Raw genomic sequence first — 12721 nt, 5'->3', positions numbered from 1 at the left:
AGAGATAGAGATAGAGATAGAGATAGAGATAGAGATAGAGATAGATATAGATATAGATATAGATATAGATATAGATATAGATATAGATATAGATAGATATAGATAGATATAGATAGATATAGATATTCAGATATAATTATTCTATTTTAGACCCTTATTCATTAAGGAGGAAACTGTTGGCTTATACCTTCACAGAATTAAACAGCAGCACCACAGCGAGCACCAAGGCCCGTGTCCACCTGTGCAGGAAGCTGTTGGAGGCCTACATCTTATTTCAATAATTCCTCCTTTCTAGGCCTATGAGGTGTTCCAAATTTGGCTAATTTGGAAATAATAATATTAATAACAAAATAATAATAACGATAATAATAGGAACAAGAATAAAAATACAATATTCTTACATAAGATTATACAAAACTGGGAAGCATTGTTTTAGGGTTCCCTGGCCATTGCTGGTTTAGGCCCCTGGGCATACCAACTGCCCAACATTTCAGCCTCATTAACAGTAAAATCTAATAAGCGGTCACAATGGCAAGCGGCAGTAGCTCAAGAGCCATGTCAAATTCTCAAAACAAATTGAAGCATTCTAAGGGTACCTCCTAAGCAACAGAAAAAGATTCTAACAAGTGCCATAAGGTACTAGAAAAGCACATGAAGCAGTTCATGGAGGAGGCTGAAGAAAATTTTCAAACTTCATCTCCCACCAGGCCTACTTCGGCTACAATCCCCCTCTGCAACCGCCCCTGGATCTGTCTGTGTAATCCAGACACAGTGCAGCTGCACAAGATCAGGTAGCCCATCTAGATCAGTACAAGTGACACAAAGGGCCTCTGTGGCCACATTGCTCCAACAGCGGTCGGATTCCATCAAGATGATGACTTACTGGAAAAGATCCCTGCAAAGATGAGATCGTGGATGGAATTAGCGAAGCCAAGGTATCACTGTGGGGGTGCAGCATACTGCTCTGGCCAACAACAGCAATTCTTCCAATTGGAATTCCCTATCAGTCCGGTCACTAAGCAGGACAGAACATCTTTACCCTCAGGTATCTCTCCATTCTGTAGTTTCAGATATACCCCCACAGGGTATATAGAAGGAGTAAGGGCTATTGATCGGGTGGAGCCAGAGGACTCAGAGTTCTCCTGCTCAAATTCTAGTTAGATTCGCATCGGCTCACAATAAGAGGTGATGGTTGATGCTACATCTTGATGACTAAAACAACGCTGGCATCATTTTGTTTATAAGAATTCCATGGCATTATCTGTTGAGAGGTCACTTCCCCTCACAAGGATCTCTCCATGAGGGTCCAGGGGACATTTATATGCTGATTGCGGACCTCTTTCTGAGGTTGAATATCGGGCTTCCTTTTTAAGTTGGCAGCCCTCACAGAATATAGCAGCACAGTAACAGCGAGCGCCAAGGCCTGTGTCCACTTGGGCAGGAAGCTGTTGAGAGCCAGTGACTGCAGGATCACCCAATTGCAATACAGGTCCTTAAAGGTGTTCTCTATTTGGCTTCACAATTTGATTCCATATTCAGTCATCTAATTATGAGTTTGGTAATAGCACAATAATTTATGTTAGTAGCTGTGCACAGATATAACAGAAATATTATCAATAATAACATAATATTAATGATATCAATATTAATATATAATAATATATTCAATTTGTTGTTATGATATTATTATTATGATATCATAATAATATCATAATAATAACAAATTGAATTTACCAAAAAAAAATTGGGGGATCAAATATCAAGAGGATTCCCTGCCTCTGTTCACAGCAGGCATACATATATAGATATATAGATATAGATATCTTGCCTCGTGGGCTTTAGGTCAGAATCTTCAAGGGCAACCAAAAATACCCCCAGAGGACAATAAACCAACTCGAAGTAGGTCAAAACGTCCTAGAGAGCCCTCTGAGGCTGCAGAAAAGGATGTCAAGAGATGCCAAAATGTGTTAGATAAGCATATTATAAAAAAAAAAAAATGCATGAGGGAGGTTGAACAGAAGTATCAGTCCTCTTCCCCAGCCAGGCCAGTCCCAGTTCCAGAGTGCTCGCTTCGGCAGCACATATACTAAAATTGGAACAATACAGAGAAGATTAGCATGGCCCATGCACAAGGATGACATGCAAATTTGTGAAGTGTTCCATATTTCACCTTGCCTCCATCCCTGGATCTCTCAACGCCATCCAGGAGAGCCTCAGAGAGACCGGTTCAACCCAGGCCTTCAGCAATGCTACTTGCCTGACAGACAGTTGCGGGACCACACCAGACTACCTCCTCCCAGAGGATATTCCTGACAAATCGAAGTCCTGGAGGGACATGGAGACTTGAAGGGGCATCGCAGCAGGGGTACAGCAGAAGTTGATGGCTAGGCAGCCTCCACAATCTGACCTCAATTCTCACTTGATTCAGTTACTATGCAGAACGGACCTTCATTACCAGCAGGAGGAGTATTATATAATCCAAGTTCACATGATGCACAGGATGAGGGAGAACTAAAGACCAGATGGAACAGGTTGAGGAAGGGTCTACTCACGACAGTGACCAAAATCTGTCAGAGGCGGATCTCCTAAAAAGGGGGGGGCATGTCAGACATTGAAGGCATTAGGCCAGACCACCGACTTTCGGGTCTGTTTCGCCCTCAGACTTATTTCAAGTCTCTTGTGTTTCAAGGCAAAAACTACTGCCTGCCTTGATATTCCATTCCCCTCAGTCCAACAATTGTTACTGTAAGGGGGTGTGTCAGATGATTTAATCTCCCAACCAATAATGTAAGAGAAAGTCATAACTGTTCTACAGAGGTTCTCGGACCTTGTCCAGAAACAAGGGGTCTCTTCAGTGGCGTCTTCCCCTCTTACAGGATATGATAACAAATTTTTAATTTGGTTCTGATTTCACTAAATTTCTCATCACCATGGTAGTAAATAAAACAATAATGGCAATTATCATCCTCCTCTGCAATTCCAACTGAAACAGAAGAGGCTCTCAAGTTAAAAGATATACAGGGTCGAGTTGTCTCCATGTAGGGCATGTCAATCTGATGTGGGGGCCATAAGAGCAGCATCGGCCGCATCCTTTTTTTTAACTAGATTGTCTCTCAGGTAGCTCCGGTGTCTGAGGGAGATTATCTCAAATTCCAATATCAGGGCACACAAGGATGCCGCAGAGCTCATAGAGGCCGCAGAATTTTCTGCAGATGCTAAATTCAACTCTATTAAATTATCTGCTCGAGCCAGGGCATCTCAGGTTACTGCTCGCCTACTGCTATGGCTCAGACATTGGCAAGCAGATATCACACAAATAATGGAAGCTTGCTTCCTTCCCAATATCGGGAGGTAATTTGGTTGGTGCTGCCCTTGACCCATCTCTGATAGAGACTAGAAACAGAAAATCTCTTTTCATAGATCCCAAAACAGTCCTTCCCAGCTTTTTGGAGGGTTTCCTTCATTCCCTCTACCAGGGACTTTTCTCTCCAGACTCCAGGGACTGTCTGGACACATGAATCACCAACAGTCAGATAATTTCCGATCTGGAGATAGATACCGAAGGGGAGGGCAGACCAAAAGAATCTCTTGAGTAACATGAAACAGAGGTCTCCGAGGCACAACATAGGTCTCATGACTGTGCCCCTATTGATGGAAGGCTCAAGCCCTTTGCAGACAGATGGGATTCCTCCACCTCTGATTTCTAGATTAGAGATATTAGAAGATTAGACCTGGCTATAGAATTTCCATCCTCTCCCCGGAACCTTTGCATTACTTGCCCTCTCTCCAGGGATCCTGTTAAAGGGAGCATGATGAAGACAGCTATTGCTCATTTATTGGAGATCCAGGCAACCCAACCTGTGGCACCGGATCAGCAGGGACAATTTTAGTTTTAAAATGACTTAATAGGTCCCTAGTTTATAGGAGGCTTAAGATGACTATACTGAACTCCATACTTCTGAGCTTCAGAAGGGGTGACTTTCTACTCTCCATTGATTTAATGGAGGCCTATCCCCACATTCCAATTAGATCCTCACATAGCAAACCTCTTAGTTTTTCTTATAATACTCAACATTTTGAATACGTTGCACTGTCCTTCGGGTTGTCATCTGCCCAAGGTTCTTACGAAGGTTCTGATGGCTCTGGCTGTCCATCTCAGGAGAACACCTGTTAGATGGCAGTGTTAATTAGATGATATTTCGTTATTATCTTGTTCATATAAACAGGCAAAAGAGGAGGCCTTAGCATCGGTCATCACCTGGAGAGACTTGCAGTCCATTTCTCATCATCCACACATATGCACGTTTCTTGCGCGGGGCTACAAACTTATGGTCTCCTGTAGTGCATTGATATCACACGTGAGACCTCAACAAGGTCCTTACCGCACTCAAGAAAACTCCCTTTGAGCCCCTGTAGACCATGAGTCTCAATTTCTAACATACAAGGTGGTTCTCTTGGTGGCCATTACATCGGCCAGTCGCATCTTGGACCTAGTAGCCTTGTCAGTTAGACAGGAGCTCTGTATTTTTCATACAGGCAGAGTGGTCCTTCGTCCAGATCCATCTTTCACCCATAGATAAATTTGGGGTTCCACAGACCATAGGAACTGATATTCCTGTACATTTGTCTGAGACCGACACAAAATCTGGTATGACAATGGCACAGTCTAGATGTAAGGCGAGTTCTCTGCATATATTTCAACCGCACGATGTGTGTTAGGAAATGGAGGTTCTCTTCGTTTCTTTTCAATCGCCCACCATTGGGTGCAAGACCTCTTCTTCAATGATCAGTAGGTGGCTGAGAGCACAATTACCAAGTCCTACGAGACACAGGCTCTTCCTATACCCAGGGGCATCACTGTTCATTCGACCTGGAGTGCTGCAACGTTGACAACATGGGCCACAAGCACCAATAGAGGAAATTTACAAGGCGACAACATGGGCCTTACCATCGCCTTTTATTTAGAAACTATTAGAATGATGTCTTCGCCTCTACGGAGGCTGCCTTTGACAGGCGAGTGTTACAAAGGGTCCATAGGGACCAAGAAAAAGGGGAATCTGAACCAGACAGAAGCCCTCCCATAGGACACGCCAAGCTTTGGTATGTCCCAATCAATGAATGCTCTGAACAGTTCATCTGGGGAAGGGGCGTTGGTACTTACCTGACATGCCCTTTCTCTGTGAGCTGTGAAGAGCATCCATCCACACCCTTATTCATCTGGTGGGATGCTATTCCGGCCAAGTATTAGAAAGGGTGAAGGAGAAGAAATATTTCATCACTTCGACTTCACCAAAACTCGGGACACTAGGGAGGAGACCCATGGAGGAGGAGAAGCGTCCTCTCAAAGCCCAGCCTATCAGACGAGCAACAGAAGCATCATCCCAATCAATGGATGCTCTTCACAGCTCACAGAGAAAGGGCATGTCAGGTAAGTACCAACATCCCTTTTATTCATTAAATTGTATACCACCCAGAGACCTTCTTTAAGGGAGATGGCTGGTTTGGTTAGGAAGTATGAAATATAAATAAAATAATAAATATTTAAATATTTTGTTATTTAAACCTGTCTGTTCCTCTTGTACTGGTTTTCAGTAGCTTATGCTTGAAAATATAGAATAGAATAGAATAACAGAATTGGAAAGAACCTTGAAGGTCTTCTGGTCCGATTCTCTTAGGCAGGAAACCCTATACCATTTCAGACAAATGGTTATTCAATCTCTTCTTAAAAACTTCCAGTGTTGGAACATTTACAACTTCTGGAGGCAAGTTGGTCCACTGATTAATTGTTGTAACTGTCAGGAAATTTCTCCTTAGTTCTAAGTTGCTTCTCTCCTTGATTAGTTTCTACCCATTGCTTCTTGTTCTGCCCTCAGGTGCTTTGGGGAATAGCTTGACTCTCTTCTTTGTTTCAGCCCCTGATATATCTGTTATCTTGTCTCCCCTAGTCCTTCTTTTCATTAAATTAGACATACCCAATTCCATCAACTTTTCTTTGTATGTTTTAGCCTCCACTCCCCTAATCATGTTTGTTGCTCTTCTCTGCATTCTTTTTAGAGTCTCAACGTTTGTTTTTTTTACATCGTGGTGATCAAAACTGGATCCAGTATTCCAAGTGTAGCCTTACCAAGGCATTATAAAGTAGTATTAACACTTCATGTGATCTTCTATCCCTCTGTTTATGCAGCCTAAAACTGTTGTCCTTTTTAGCAGCTGCAGCACACTTCTGGCTCATATTCAAATGATTGTCCACTAAGACTCCAAGATTTCCCTCACAGTTATTACTATTGAGCAAGATATCACATGTATTGTACCTGTGCATTTTGTTTTTCTTGCCTAAATATGTAGAGTTTTACTTTTTTTCACATTGAATTTCATTTTGTTAGATAGCACCCAATTTTCAAGTCATTTTGCCAAAGATTGCAGTGAGGTTTGTCTGGCATGATCTCTTTTTGAAAAAACAATGTTGGCTTTTGGTTATTACTTTGTTTGCTTCTAGGTGCTAATTATCTAAATTTATCTAGATAAAATAATTATTTTTAATTTATTTATTTAAAAAGTGTGCCTATGTAATGTATGTGCATATATTTGCAATCCTAGCATTAAAATACCCTTCCTTTTTATAACCATAAGATAGTCCTTAATTTATGACCAATCATTTAACAAATATTCATAGTTTTAACTGCTGAAAAAGTGTTTTAACATCAATCTTCACATTTACAACTCCTGTAGCATCCCAGAAGTTACCTGATTATCATTTGTGACCTTCCCAGCTGGCCTCTGGCATGCAAGGTCAATGGGGGAAGCTGGGTTCCCTTAATGAACTTGGTGATTCCCTAAACAATCACAACAAAAAGATTGTAAAATCATATGTGACTCATTTAATGACTGCTTGCCTTGCTTAGTGATGGATCTTCTGATCTCTGTTTTGGTCCTATGTTGAAGATGACCTGTGCCTTTTTCTTGAGATGTACCCAGAATCCTTATTGTTTTTTGTTTTAGATCTTGTGGAATAATATATTAATATCTCAAGAGTATAGACCAGGGGTGTCAAACTCATAGGCCGGATCCAGCCCGGAGACTGGAGTATTCATGGGGTGCTTAGATCTGGCCTGCGGGGCCACCCAGTAAACAATGAAGGACTAGCCCACAGTGCCTCTGCCAGCGAAAACAGAGGTCAGGAGAGCCACAAGCTCCATTTTTGCTGGCAGAGGGATGCAGGAGCCGTCACAGCCAAAAACAGAGCTTGGGGGGAGGCATGTGCAGTCCCCTGAGCTTCGTTTTCACTGGCAGAGGGTGCCACAGCCGAAAATAGATGTCGAGCTAGAGAAGTCCCCTGGCCATGCCCTCTGACTCTTTAAGGTCAAACAGAACACTGATGTGGCCCTCAATGAAATTGAGTTTTACACCCCGGTATATATTATTTTCAGATGTCTATTAGCTTCTCTTATAGCATTCTAGCTTGAAACTAAAAAAAACCTGTTACTCTATTTTTTAGGAAAATTAAATATAAGCCACATTGGTGTCATATCATGTACACTGCAACTAAAAGTAACACTAAAATCAATAAATGCTTTTACTATTATTATATTGTTTGAATGAATAATGCAAAAGAAATATTTAATATGTTTAGGAAAAATATAAAATACAGGTGTTTATTAATATAAAACCTTATATAAACTTTTTACTTATCTAAACATATCCAGGAATGGGTTTTTTTTGTTAATATTTTATTACTATATTTATCTCCTCTTCCTCCTCCTCCTCCTCTCCTTCCCTCTTCCTCTTCCTGCCTCTTTCCCTTTTCCTATTCCTTTTATCACTTCAGGTGTTGAGAGAGATATAAAGTTCTGCTTGCACTTCTGGTTGCCTCAACCATTGTTATTTAATGCTTTTGTAGTGTATCTTTGATGTTATTTCTCTATCTTCTGAGTCTGCATTTTGTTCTTTGCCCTTCTCCTTTTTTTTTTTTTTTTTTTTTGTATACTGCTTATGTAGTATGGAATCCCAAGACATCCTCTCCAGATGAGAAAACCACTTAACTTAGTGTTTTTGTACTTTAATATAGATTATTTTCAATTCAATTCTCTTATGATCTCATTTTTTATTTTATCCCTTCTGGTCCTTCCAGCAGCTTTCCTCAAACATCCCAACATTTCTATGGTAACTAACTTTAACTTATGCTTTATTCCAAATATCTATGTTTGGCACTGGTAACATAGGATGAGGATGAAGAATATGTTTGAGATGTTTTTGTGTGATTGTTACTGCCTTATGTTCTAGGATTAGAACTAGCTGTCCCAATAATTGGTTAGACTTACTACATTGTATGTTAATCTTTTCATCATTTTGCCATCTTCCGTGAGTGTTTTTCCTAGATTTTTGAACTCTGATATTTGGATTTTATGCTTGTCTCCTTTATTATTATGTTTAGAACATACTTTTTTTCTACTGATTGCTATTACTTCTGTTTTCTCTTTGTTGATACTCATACTATTTATCTTGTATGCTTAGTTCATGGACAGAAGATGTTGTTGCCATTCTTTAGCTGTACATGCTGTCAGTGATTGATTATCTACAACTTTTACCACATCAATTAGCAGCATCAGCACTTCTAGACATCCTATGACTTTTCACTAGTCTTTCCATTTCATGAGTAATGTATAACTTCTTCACGTATACATAAAACATAAGAAGTGCCCTGGTGAACCCTTAGCCCATCTATTCCAGAAGTTGTCATAGTGCCAACCACTGCACAAGGAAGCCCATTAGTCATCCAGCAAATAACCTTCAGAAACAATCCCACTGCCATCAAGGCTAATAGTATTGCTTTCCAGCACAGGCTTAAGTAAGATTGCCTCAAAAATCTTTCATTTTCGATCATAAATTTAAAATTCAATATGAATATTTGTATATACCATAATTATCACCTTTTCTTTTGCCTTATTTAATATTTTTGAGTAACAACCACTTAGGAACTTGTATGAAAGTCTTGTATGATTTCCAGTGGCATTTTTCAAAGCAAGTTCTGATTACACAATTTAAGGTACAAAAGTTGGCTGCGGTATTGTAATGCATTTAAATAAATAGATTTATCACAAAATAAAGGCTATTTGTATTGCTGTAAGTCACCTTTTTTTCCATCCAAGATGGATGCGCATAGATACTGCAGCTTTGAGCTCCTGGTGTTATAATGGAGTGAGTGGGCAAAAACTAGTCTATACCCGCAGAAGATACTAAAGATTCGTTTTTCTAGTTAACTAGATATTACCAGCAACTTCCAAAGGGCTCATAATATACCAAGTGATGTAATAAGATTGCCAGGTTCTCCATGGATTGTTGTTGGGCCTGGGAGATAGCGTCAACAGTAAAGAGAGAGGAAGCAGAAGTGGGGATGCAGAGCTGATTTGCTAGCTCAGTTACAGAAGCAGCCTCACAGACCAGTATTACCAAGTATTTTTCTACCTAATGCTAGATCCTTTGTCAACAAAACTGATGAATAAGCTCATTCACCACTGTTGTCTGATGAATATCATGGAGAACTGGCTTCATCCACTTGTACCAGACATGTCAGTGGATTTTGTATTTATGCACATAATGACTAGTGTACTAACAGTAGAGTTACTTATACACACTGTTCTCCAGCACGACAATTGGAGAATCCATAGCTGTGTTGACACATGCCATTCTGCTCGGAAACTGAGTCCATAATTTTAGCCACACCCCTTGTCAACTGTCACTTTCCCCAGTTCACGACTCAATCTTGCCCTAGGAGGTTGTGGCTTGATTGGTTCTTCAATCTCCAGACAGAAGTGTGGATTCATCAATTGTCCCTTTAGTGCTGACAGGTTAGCTTTCGCAGCGTTTTTAAGCGCTGCCGAGACTTTTTTTCCTTGTCCTTTTGTTCCGTTTTCATTTCCCTTAGAGTTCCCTGTAGCTTTCCTCCCTTGCAATTTCTGTCAGGGACGGGTTTTTTCCCCGCGCGCGGGAAGCCCTTCGCTCATCTGAGGTTCTGCTTGCCCAGGTGCCACTTTTTTGAAGTGCTGCAAGCCGCTAAACAGCTGTTTTTTGCCGTTTTAAAAGTTTTTCCCCTTTTTTTCAGCTTAGTGGCTGTAGCGGCTTTAGCAACCTTTGTGGTTTTGCCTTTCAGCACTGCTAGTGTTGTTGTTGTTTTGTAAAAAAAATTATTTGGGTTTTCACAAAACATACTACAAATAAAATATCTTTATTGAGAAAAGCATGATCACGGGTTGTCACTGTTCCATACAGACACAAACTCAATTTCATATTCATCTTTGTATTCTATTCCATATCTTATTAATATTTTAGCATTTTCTCAGTGATTTTTCCCTTCCCTTAGTTTTCTCAACCTTGTTTTTAATTATCTCATTCCTTTCTAAGTTCCATTACATCTCTTTTTCTAAGTTTCAATATCTTTCTAATCATTATGTTTATACTTTTGTCTGTCCTGTTTCAATTTCATATTTTCTTTTCTCATTAAACAAGTTTTCCCCTGTAGTTACAGATTGGAGTATGACACCTTTGTATATTTTAATTTTTGTCCATTTAGATCTTATTTAAACTTCAATTTATGCCTTTACAGTTATAACATTCAATATCTAACCTCTATTTCATAACACTTAACTTTTGCCAATCGAATTCTGCTTGGTACATTCTTAAAATGCACACTGTTCTTAAGATTATATATATATAGTAAGTACCCGTGAAAACTTAAGAAAACATATATATATATATATATATATATATATATATATATATATATATATATATATATATATATATATATATATATACACATATACACATATACACATATATATATATATATATATATATATATATATATATATATATATATATATATATATATATATATATACACATATATATATATATACACATATATACATATATACATACATACATACATACATACATACATACATACCGTGTTTCTCATATAATAAGGCCGGGTCTTTTTTTTTTTTTTTTTTTTTTTGAGCCGAAAAATGGCTAGGCCGTCTTTTCGGGTGACTTAATTCCCCCTTGCATCTTCAGGCGGGTGGCGGCGACGGCTTGGATGTTGACCTCGCCGTTGGTGGGGCACTTCGTATCGGGGTCAATGCAGGCAGCACCATATCCAGGTGTGCAACAAAAGTACTTCCTAACAGCAAGCCCCCCCACCATCCCCCCCCCCATTTCCCATGTTTTAATATAGGCCTTAATTTGGGGGGAGGGGCTTAATTTCATTTCATGCCTATAAAACATGCTGGGACTTCCTATTGGGGGAGGCCGTATTGTTGGAGAAACAGGGTATATGTATGTATGTATGTATGTATGTATGTATGTATGTATGTATGTATGTATGTATGTATGTATATTTATGTATATGTATATGTGTATATATATAAAATACTCATTCTATTCCAATTCAGCTCAACTATTAATGTTAGTTACAATCTTCCATTAATATTAATTAACATCTTTAACATTTGTTTTCAATTAAATATACTTCCTTAGGAACATTTGTAATATTTCCATTTTTTTCATATTTCTTTCATATTTCTCTTCACTTATATTTTTATAAATCATTAATAACAATTAAATGTTCCCATCATTTCCTAATTTCATTCTCTTTATTTCATTTATTTATTAACAAACATTCCATTACATTACAATAAGTATTTTATCTATCACTTTAATCACACTTCTTTCATATTTTCTAAATTCATTTCTATTTCTAATATAACAATGCTATCTTATGTACCCTGCAGAGTCCTCTCTTTCAATTAAATTTTCACCCATTATCTCTATGTCTTCTAAATAGGCTTATACCTTTAATCCTTGTAGATTTTCTCTGTTTCTCTATATCCTGTTTCTGTCTCTTATAACTTCTTTTCCTTTCCTTCTTCCACCTATTCTTCTCCCTCCCCCTTTTGACCCCTTGTCTCTCTAATTCTAATTCTCTCTTCTGTAATCCACTCTTCTGTTTCTTCCTAATATTGTAATTGCTTTTCAAACAATTATCTCTTTTTTTTGGTTGTTTTTTCAAATCTTAAATTTTTCACTCTCTTTCCCCCTTTCCTTTTTTCCCCACATAGAATTACTTGATCATTAAAGATGGCTTCTTCCTTGTCCCGCCCTTCTTGTTCTTCAAGCATTTCTTGTTGCTTCTCATAGTTCAAGATCTCCATTTCTAAAAATTGAAATACGAAGCCAAAAAACCCTCTTCCTTCTTGTGCATATTCTTTCTGTTTTTTAAGTTCCATTTTCAGTTCTCCCAAGACCACCCAATTGATTTTAGTCCTTTAAATCCAATAACCAAAAATCCAAAAATCACCAAGTAATCCAAGGCTGTTTCTTCTTGTTTCTTTTTTCCACTTTCTCTTCCTGGGGTTCTATTATCTTGTTACAAAGTTTCAGTTAGAATATATTTTTTAGGAATCTTGTTAAGGTTTCACTGTTAATTCCTTTTACTTCCAGGTGGTCTCCTCCATTTTTCCAGATCCCACCCTTTTTTCCCCCTCTTCTCTCCTTTCCTTCTTTTAAAAGTTTTTAAATATCCAAGAAATCTTTATTATCCCTTTGACATTTTATTTTCAGCTTGAATGCCTATTAATGTCAAAGTGAATGTTTTTCAGTTTCTTACTTAAGTCTCTTAGCTGTCAATATGGGGAAGGAAAGAAAAAAAACCAAATATTTT

At 38.6% G+C, this 12721-nt stretch overlaps 1 protein-coding gene and 1 non-coding gene across 9 annotated transcripts in view; both read left to right on the top strand.

Annotated features, from left to right (window-relative positions):
- HDAC9 (histone deacetylase 9) overlaps positions 1-12721 on the top strand; it is a 518734-nt gene that overhangs the window by 230157 nt on the left and 275856 nt on the right. The window lies entirely within an intron of this gene.
- LOC113418918 (U6 spliceosomal RNA) lies at positions 2063-2169 on the top strand. Its single transcript, XR_003371832.1, has one exon. It is a non-coding gene; the product is annotated as a U6 spliceosomal RNA (small nuclear RNA).

This window comes from Notechis scutatus, chromosome Z (genome assembly GCF_049901735.1).
Source record: "Notechis scutatus isolate UNSWTSFEM ecotype Mainland chromosome Z, rNotScu1.2, whole genome shotgun sequence".
Taxonomy (NCBI): Eukaryota; Metazoa; Chordata; class Lepidosauria; order Squamata; family Elapidae; genus Notechis; species Notechis scutatus.
The sequence above is the reverse complement of the archived record's forward strand: the minus strand, read 5'-3'. Positions and strand labels throughout refer to the sequence as shown.